Consider the following 9348-nt stretch of genomic DNA (forward strand, 5'->3'; position numbering starts at 1 on the left):
TGTACTGTTTTCAGGTGGACAAGCGTCCGCAGTATCAGAGGGAATGGCGGGAACGCGTACAGGAACCTTCCCTCCCAGTCGAGGAGGAAGGCGTCGGCCTCGAGCCGGTCCGGGGAGTATATCCGGGAGCAGAAGAGAGGCAGCTTGTGGTTGTGAGGGGACGCGAACAGGTCTATTTGAGGTGTCCCCCACCGTTCGAACACCCCTCGTAGGGTCTGAGAGTGTAGTGACCACTCGTGTGGCTGGAGGAGGCGGCTGAGTCTGTCCGCCAGGCAGTTTTGTTCTCCTTGTATGTACACCGCTCGAAGGAAGGTGTTGTTGGAGATTGCCCATTTCCAGAGGCGCAGGGCTTCCCGACAAAGGGACCAGGACCCTGTCCCCCCTTGTTTGTTTACGTAGTACATCGCTACCTGGTTGTCGGTTCGGATGAGAACCACTCGGTCGTGGAGCAGATGTTGGAAGGCTACAGCTGCAAGATAGATGGCCCGAAGTTCTAGCACGATGATGTGGCAGCGACGGTCTTGTGCTGACCACATTCCTTGGGTGCTTAGGCCGTCCAGGTGGGCTCCCCAAGCGTACTCCGACGAGTCCGTGGTGAGTACCTTGCTGTGGGGTGGGGCGAGGAAGAGCAAACCTTTGGAAAGATTTGAAGAGTCGGCCCACCAGCGGTGCGATCGTTGCAATGAAGGAGTCACTGTCACGGAGCGGTCGATCGGGTCCCGGTCTTGACGCCATTGAGATGCCAGGGTCCATTGAGGGATTCTCAGATGGAGGCGGGCGAAGGGTGTGACATGGACGGTGGAGGCCATGTGGCCCAGAAGAGTCATCATCTGTCGAGCTGATACTGAGGTCAGCAGGGAGATCCTTCGGCTCAGACTTACTAACGCCTCCAGGCGCGGAGGGGGGAGGAAGGAACGGAGGCGAACCGTGTCCAGCGTGGCCCCGATGAACTGTAGGGACTGCGAGGGGCGTAGTTGAGATTTTGGGAAGTTTATTTCGAACCCCAGACTTTGTAGGTAGGTAATAGTCTGTTGGGTCGCTGAGATAACCCCTTCCCTGGATGGGGCTTTGATTAGCCAGTCGTCCAGGTAGGGGAATACCTGGAGGCCCTGGGAACGTAAGGTTGCTGCTACCACCACGAGGCACTTTGTGAAGACCCGAGGTGATGATGCTAGTCCGAAGGGGAGGACTCGGTATTGTAGGTGCCAGTCCCCTACTTGGAAGCGCAAGAACTTGCGGTGAGCGGGGTGCACTGGGACATGTGTGTACGCCTCCTTGAGATCGAGGGAGCAGAGCCAGTCGCCCTCGTCGATCAGGGGGTAAAGTGTCGGTAGTGAGAGCATCCGAAATTTTTCCCGTACCAGGAATTTGTTGAGGCGTCTCAAGTCTAGTATTGGGCGTAGGTCTCCCGTTTTTTTCGGTACCAGGAAGTAACGGGAGTAGAAGCCCTTCCCCCGTTGGTCGGGGGAAACCTTCTCCACTGCTCTCAGGCGAAGTAGGTCTCGAGCTTCGGAGAGGAGTAGGGATAGCTGAGTCCGGTTGGGAGGGGCAATTCCTTGGGGGGTTGTCCGGGGGAATGGCCCGAAAGTTGAGAGAGTACCCTGATGAGATCACGCCAAGGACCCATGCATCCGACGTGACTTGTTCCCAGCGAGGGTAAAAGGCTTTGAGTCGACCTCCGATGGGAAGGAGGCCTGGGACTATGGCGGAGGGGGCCCGCCCCCTTCCGCGTGTCCCGTCAAAAGGACGGGGATGGTTTGGTGGTCGCAGGCGGTTGGGACTTGGGCATGGCCCTGTGGTGGGCTTGCGGACGCCTGGGTGGGGGCCGCGAGAAGGCAGGGGTGGACTTTTGTGGGTAGCGGCGCGGAGGGGCCCTATACGGCCTGGACGCTGGCGGTTTGGGCTTTTGCCGGACAAGGGAGGCAAACGAGCGTTCATGTTCGGAGAGGCGTTTTGTAGCCGCCTCGATAGTGTCATCGAACAATTCCTTTCCCACGCAGGGGAGGTTAGCCAACCGGTCCTGTAAGTTGGGGTCCATGTCGACCAGGCGCAGCCAAGCTAGTCGGCGCATGGCGATAGCGAAGGCTGCTTCTCTGGAGGAGAGTTCGAAGCCATCGTAGGCCGCGTGGAATAGATGAAGGCGCAGGTTGGAGAGGGACTCTAAAAGCAGGCCGAACGTTCCTTGCCGGGAGGCCGGTAGGTCAGTCTCAAAGGCTCTCAATAGTCCAATGAGGTGTTTGAGGTAGGATGTGAAGGTGAAAGTGTAGCTTTGCACCCTAGAGGCCATCATTGCGTTTTGGTATAGTCTCCTGCCGAACTTGTCCAGGGTTCGGCCTTCTCGGCCTGGGGGGACCGCTGCTGAGACCCGGGACGGGTGAGCCTTTTTCAAGGAGGATTCTACTAGCAGCAATTGGTGGGAGAGCTGTGGTTGCTCAAATCCCGGGTAAGGTACTGTGCGGTACTTGGCCTCCATTTTGGAGGGTACGGCCGTGACCATGTAGGGGGTCTCCAGGTTCCTGAAGAAGGCCTGTTGGAGTACCGGGTTAGGTGGTAAGCGAAGGGACTCTCTGGGCAGTGATGGCATATCCAGCTCCGCCAGGTACTCCTTAGAGTATCTGGAGTCGGACTGGAGGTCTAAGTCCAATGCGTGGCCCATGTCTTGGACAAAGCGAGTGAAGGATGGGCGAGATGTCCCCGGGGCCCCGTGCGGGGTCGGGGAACGAGACCTTCGTCGGGTGGAGAAGGATGGGGAGGCTTCCCTCGAGTATCGAGGTTCATGCTCTGATCCATGCTCCGAGACTGGGGAGGCACTGTGAGAGTGTTCCGGGGTTGTCGATCTTCGGCGTCTCGAGGAGCCTCTCGGAGACGATGCCGGGGTTAGGGGTACCGATCGATGTCGGGTTGGTGACCTCGATCCGGACTCCCCCGGAGAATACGTCCGAGGGGGAGTTCGGAGGATGCGCGGGTTGGAGAGTGATAACTCAGCCACCCTTAGTGGTCTCGTACGAGGTGTGGGAGAACGGCCTCGTAGAGTTGGTGAACCTCGTGCCTTCTTGGAGGCACGGCGGTTCGAGGTTTCTGTCGTTTTAGCCCGACGTTTTGCCCCTCAGCGGTCTGCGGAGGGGGAACGTCTCGGGCGCCTCGGTGAGGAGTCCGAGGAGGATGGGATGCGGCGAGGATTGCGCACCTTTCCTCGAGGTTGTTCGATGCGAGGCTCAGGCTGGTCTGGCACATTCGGGGTCGAGGTCGAGGCCGATTGAAACTGGGCCATTGCAGCGGACAGCTCCGACGTGATCATCGCTCGGAGTAGGTCCTGGAAGACGGGCACGGACAGCATCGAAGGCATGTCCACTGCCTCGGTGCACTCCACAAGGGGCGACCTCGTATCAGAGTATTCCCGTGTGGTGGAGGCACGGCCCGAAGGCTTGGAGGGCTTAGTCGGGGCTGTAAGCATGTGTCTTCCGCCATGCGTTGACGTTGTCCCCGAGGCTGGCTTCTTCGCTGTTACAGAACCTGAAGAGGGAAGAGGGGACTTACCCGGGGCCGAGGCTTTCTGTTGTCCCGAGGACTTCGGGGTCGAGTCTCGAGGCGATGCCGAGGTATCCGGGGCCGAGGTCAAGGCCGGGGCCGAGGCCGGGGTCGACCTCGAGGCCGAGGTGGAGGGTTGGTCCGGGGTGAAGAGGTCCGCCATGCGGGCTTTTCTTCGGCGGAGGGCCCGGTTTTGGAAATTAGCGCACTGGGGGCAGGAGTCGGTTGGATGAGCCGCCCCCAGACAGAGGATGCACCGGCGATGCGGATCTGTGAGAGAAAGAAGCCGCTAGCACCGGGTGCACTTTTTAAAGCCGGTCAAAGGCCGGGACATTAAATCGAAAGTAGCCGCGGCTCGATTAGCCACGCGGCCACGGGGACCCGGAAGCCTCCGGGTCGTCGAAAACGAAGCAGGAATCAAATAAAAAGGTAAAGAATTCGCGCACAGCGACTTAATCGTGAAAAAACAAGAAAAAATCGCGGTGCTAGAAGGCAGTTGGGGCAGAGCCTAAAAAACACGGCTTCTAGGCTCGCGGAAAATTTTGAACTGGAGACCACGAGGGGATGCACCCCCTAGTGGAGCAGGAAGGCACGCATGCGTGGAGCAGCAGAGCAAACTTAAATCTTCAATCAAGTTTGCTTGAAAATGCTTCCGCATCGGGGCTCCGTAGATGACGTCACCCACATGTGAGAATATCATGCCTGCTTGTCCTGGGATAAATAGGTATTTATATGTGTATCAATGTTTTCTATAAGCTGTGGAGCAGTCTCCAACCATATTGCTGCCAGTGGTGGTGCATCAACATGTCTTCAATAGCTAGGAAAAAGACAAATCCTCTGGAGTCCTGCAGAATTTACCTGTCCCTCACTATTGAAAATGTGATATTGAAACATCACCCCCACTGGCAGGAATATAGGTGGAGAGACAGGGTAGAGGGAACATTGATGCGCTTGTACAGTACGTATGCAGTTACTTAAACAATGGAGAAAATAAATAACCTAGTACCCAACTTAGAAATTAACACATATATGGTACAGACCTACTAATTGTGGCCCTCTTTTACTAAGCTAAATTCTATGGGCGTCGGAACAGCATCAGAGCATTTAGCGCTCCAGGCCTCAGTAGAAACCTCTACCGTGGCTTAGTAAAAGGAGAAGTTTTTATCATATAATAATTAAAAAATGACATCATTGAAATATTAGATAAACTGGAAAACATAAATATAACAATGAAAGAAATGAAAAGCGAAATAAATAATATGAATGGTAAATTGGATATCATTAACCATCGAATGGACAAAATGGAAAACCGAGTTACAAATCTAGAAAAAATTATAACATTGCTATGAATTAAGTTGTGTGCTCAGTGTTCCATTCTTCAGACAGGCATTCATTGGTATCCACTTCTTTAACAGGTTGTTGTGAAATATCCTTGCCTTATCTTTTCTCTGTTATTTCACATAGTCCTGGCCACTTACATAATATCTTGCTCTCAGCTAAAGGCAGAAGAACTAGGACTTGGTCTCCTAACCAAAAGTCTCGCTGCATTGCTTCCTGGTTGTATGTTCAGGTTTGTCCCAGCTGGGAGTCTTCCAAATAGTGATTAGCCGCTTCTCTTGTGATTGGCCTTCTTCTCCTGAATGGTGAGTACCAAATCAACCAGATTCATACCTTGGCTGGGTTTCTCCTCTCAAGTTTCTCAAACCACATCCAGGATTCCTCTTGGCCTTTGTCCATAAAAAAATCAAATGAAGAAAATCCTGTCAAGCTTTGGAGTACTAGAGTAGAGAATCCCAGTTCTTACCATCTTCTGTCAGAAATTTCCTGAGCATTTGTTGAAGAGTTTATTAAAACACTCCACCAGATCATTAATCTGTGGATGGCAAACAGATGTTCGGAACATCTTCACTTTGAACAGGGCATACACCTGCATCATGACCCTGGACTATGGTCTCCTGGTTTGTCAGTATTTCCACAGGGATTCTCATGTGGGATAAGACATCGCATAAGATAGTAGCTATCATAGTGAATTTCATGTTGTTTAGTGCAACAGCCTCCAGATATCAAGTGGCATAGACTAAAATATCAAAATGTATTTATTGCCCTGAGAAGTATGCTCTAGAGCAGTGATTCCCAACCCTGTCCTGGAGGAACACCAGGCCAATCGGGTTTTCAGGCTAGCCCTAATGAATATGCATGAGAGAGATTTGCATATGATGGAAGTGATAGGCATGCAAATTTGCTTCATGCATATTCATTAGGGCTAGCCTGAAAACCCAATTGGCCTGGTGTTCCTCCAGGACAGGGTTGGGAACCACTGCTCTAGAGCAAGGCTGCCCAATTCTGGTCCTCAAAATCTACAGGCAGTCCAGTTTTTCAGGATATCTACAATAAACATGCATGAGAGAGATTTGCCCGCACTGCCTTCTTGGTATGCAAATCTCTCTCATGCATGTTCATTGTGGATATCCTGAAAACCTGGCCTGCCTGTAGATCTCGAGAACCGGAATTGGGCAGCCTTGCTCTAGAGATCCCACAATGTCCATAACTACTCTTTTGAAAGGAGTATCGAACAATGGCATAGGTCCAAGAGGGGCAGGTAGAACCTTTGCAGGGCTGCTCAATTGGCAGGATTGGCAGAATAATATTATTTGGTTGTACAGGCCTGGTTAGAAAAACCAGGCAGTAATTCATTCCTGGGTTTTCTCTTTTTCCAGGTAACCTCCCAATAGGTACAGTATAAAAGAGTGGATTGGCACCATCTTGCTGATGGACTGCTGCCTGCATCTTAATATTGGTGATTTCTTTAAGTTGCTAAGGAAGTTGGGATATGTACACTAAGGTTCCCTAATATTGCTAGTTATATGTTAGGCTATGGTAATGTTTATTTTTTATTATTATTTTGTAATATAGCAATTGATAGTTTCCCCTCCAAGTATTTCTTAGACTATTTCTTAAAAGAGCTAATTATTAGCTAATAGAGATTAGATACTTTTTTAGTCTTCTAATTGGTTCAAAGGCCTATAAATCAGAGATCAGACCAGGAGTGAGAGGGTGGGAATTAAAGTCTAAACTGAAGCTGCCTTTACTTATTAACTGTGCTTTACCTAAGGAGGAAGGGGCCTTAGGCATCAGAGCCAATCAGAGCCTTAGGCTCCTCCCTCTGTATTCTGGGATACAGAGGGAGGAGCCTAAGGTCCTTAATTCATTTCTGAATGTGTACCTCTTTCCTATCCAAAATTAAATTTATTTTCTTTCTTTGCTTATTTTGATTTTACAGTCGTAAACTGCTTTGATCTGATAGTTAGCTAAGGTGGTATGGCAAATTTTAATAAAGATAAACATAACACTTGAGCATTAGCTCTGGCATCTGCAGCACTGCCCAGTAAATATTCAGATAGCCTGTAGACAGTCAGGGAGGAGCCAGCTGTTATGCGGCCATTGGTCATATTCATTGCCAATGCTGCAGAGCTAAACAAGCAGATAAGACCACAAAAAATGCTTAGCCAAGCAGGTGCTTGCATTTGCTTGCTTACTCGACAGACTCTGGGTAGTCAGCACTGGTGCCTAGATATGGACCAGCACTGAATATCAGGGCTTAATTCTGCTTAAAGAGCCACTGACCGCTGCAGGTTGAATATTGATATCTTGAAATATCTAAACCACTGTAAAAATGTTTTAGACAATGTATTTACCTGATGTATAATCCGTAGGGTGCTTTCTATTGGATTCTGGCTTGAACAGTTCTGTTAAAGCAGACTATAAATATATTAAATTAAGTTAAATTAAATTATTCAAAATCCTTATCCCATATAGCCATTTTTGTATGAAAATTTTCAAAAGAAGATTAATTGACAACAATGTATAAATTAAAATCACCAGGTAATCAGTAGATTATCATCCTCTAATTTCAATGACTCACAAAAATCAATCAAATCCAGTGGGATGACACATGAAACACCTGGCAGATGAGCTATCAGCTTATGGTACCAAAAAAAAAAAAAAAAAATAGAAAGAAAGATTTTAAAGATAATTAGAACCCTATCTCCATTTTTAACAAACACTTTTACTTTGTGACATGGAACTTCTAGATCTGCACATTAAATAAACCTATTTTTATTAAATATACAGTAAATGCATCTATTCTGTCTTGATTTCTTATCAAGTAGCACAGATATGAAACTCTGTATTGACAATTATTAAATTAGAAGCATATTACATTAATTGTAGAAGAGCCTAAAATGTTCTTATTTTATCAATTTTAGGGAGATTAAAAATTTAAAGAGAGGATTTTGTATGTTCCCAGTAGTTCTTTTTTCTTATAGTTTTTATATTGAACCTTAAGGAAAATGCAGAATAAAAATACAGTATTGTATTTTGTGATAGTTATAGAATTGCCTCTTAGGCACCCAGTGGGCTGTGAACCTATTCTCCAGCAGTACTTACAAGCTTGATTGACATTATAGAATACTGTTGTAAATTAGAACATAAGAATAACCTTACTGGGTCAGACCAAGTAGCCTGTTCTCACAGTGGTCAAGCTAGGTCACTAGTACCTGGTGTGGCCGGGCCAGGCCCCAAGTGAGTGGGAAACCCCGGTGCAGACCACAGGTAAGATTTTCAATGCGCCTTTTATATGGCTGGTGTAAGGAAAATCCGGACACTGGATTTCTTACATACAAAACTTCACCGGGTTTATTAAGACAAAATAAAAAATTCTGAAATAAACAATTGTTTCTCACAGGCACCAATTATATAGTTCCTCCCTTTAGGTCCAGTGCACTCTATCTGTGCTCAGGTTCAGGGACTGGATAGTCCTTGTCAGCAAAAACATAAACCAAAATCAAACAAGCTTTTCAGCCTCTCAAATGTCCCAATTCTCCCTCCTTAGGGCAGCTGGCTTCTATTTGCACCAGTTCTTGCCAGCACCGGCTGAGCACTGCAGATGCCAGCCCGTCTCTCAAGTACTTTTCAGACAGAGGGGGAAAAAAAAAACGTGTTCTCTGCCACTGTTTTCCCTCTCTAGCCTTGAGTCCCCTCTAAGGACTTTTACAGCCCTGCTTTGCAGGCTGTGTGGAGCAAGCCTCCCTTTTCACCAAGGTCTTCAGACCCTTCCAATTGCCACCACCGTCCTAGAGCAGCTTAAATCAGGTTTCCATACAATCTTCTGGCACAGTTAATTCTGCCTCAGCCTCACTGCACTGTGTCACTGAGGCAGTTGTTTTCTGTCTCCATGAATTCCCTATCACTCTCCACCTCCCATCCCCCTCTCTGGGTGTTTTGGAAAGTTTCCTGGCCAGGTTCATCTCCCTTTGAGAGAATCTGTAGCCCTACCCCCTTAGGCTCCCCTGGGAAATCACAGTACCTAGCTGGCTGCTGGATTCCTCTCTCTGTTGGCCTGGGGCAATCCTATGTTCCTGCACACAGCGTTGGGCTGCTTCCAGTGTGCTCCGTTCTGCTTTTCCAATTAGAGTCAGCTGAGGCTCCTTAATCTTCCTGCAGTCTCCCTACTTGAGGCTTAGGTGACTGCAGAACTCGGTGGCTAACTCCACCCCCTTCTGGGTTGATCTCAGGTTTCTCCCTAGCTCTGCGAAAGGAATAATAGGGGATAGACTGTGGTTTCTGTGCCCTCCCTACCTGAATTCCAGGCTGTGACATCACCTGCCTTTCCTCCCTTCCTTCTTGCTGTACTAAACTAGTGCTTTTAGCAGGGTGTACAGGCTTTATCTTAGGGATTGCAGGTTTAAGGGCTGTACTTTTGACTTGGCTAGCTGTCTTTTTAACCGTGACAGGAGCTTCCCTGTCACACTGGACAAAACC

The 9348-nt window shown here is 48.9% G+C and overlaps 1 long non-coding RNA gene across 1 annotated transcript; it reads right to left on the reverse strand.

Moving 5' to 3' along the window:
* Nucleotides 1–4970: 4970 nt before the first annotated feature.
* LOC117356912 lies at nucleotides 4971–9008 on the reverse strand. Its single transcript, XR_004538735.1, has 3 exons — nucleotides 8894–9008; nucleotides 7224–7287; nucleotides 4971–5255 (listed from the first exon to the last, which is right to left on the reverse strand). It is a non-coding gene; the product is annotated as an uncharacterized LOC117356912 (long non-coding RNA).
* Between the last annotated feature and the right edge of the window lie 340 nt (nucleotides 9009–9348).

This window comes from Geotrypetes seraphini, chromosome 3 (genome assembly GCF_902459505.1).
Source record: "Geotrypetes seraphini chromosome 3, aGeoSer1.1, whole genome shotgun sequence".
Taxonomy (NCBI): Eukaryota; Metazoa; Chordata; class Amphibia; order Gymnophiona; family Dermophiidae; genus Geotrypetes; species Geotrypetes seraphini.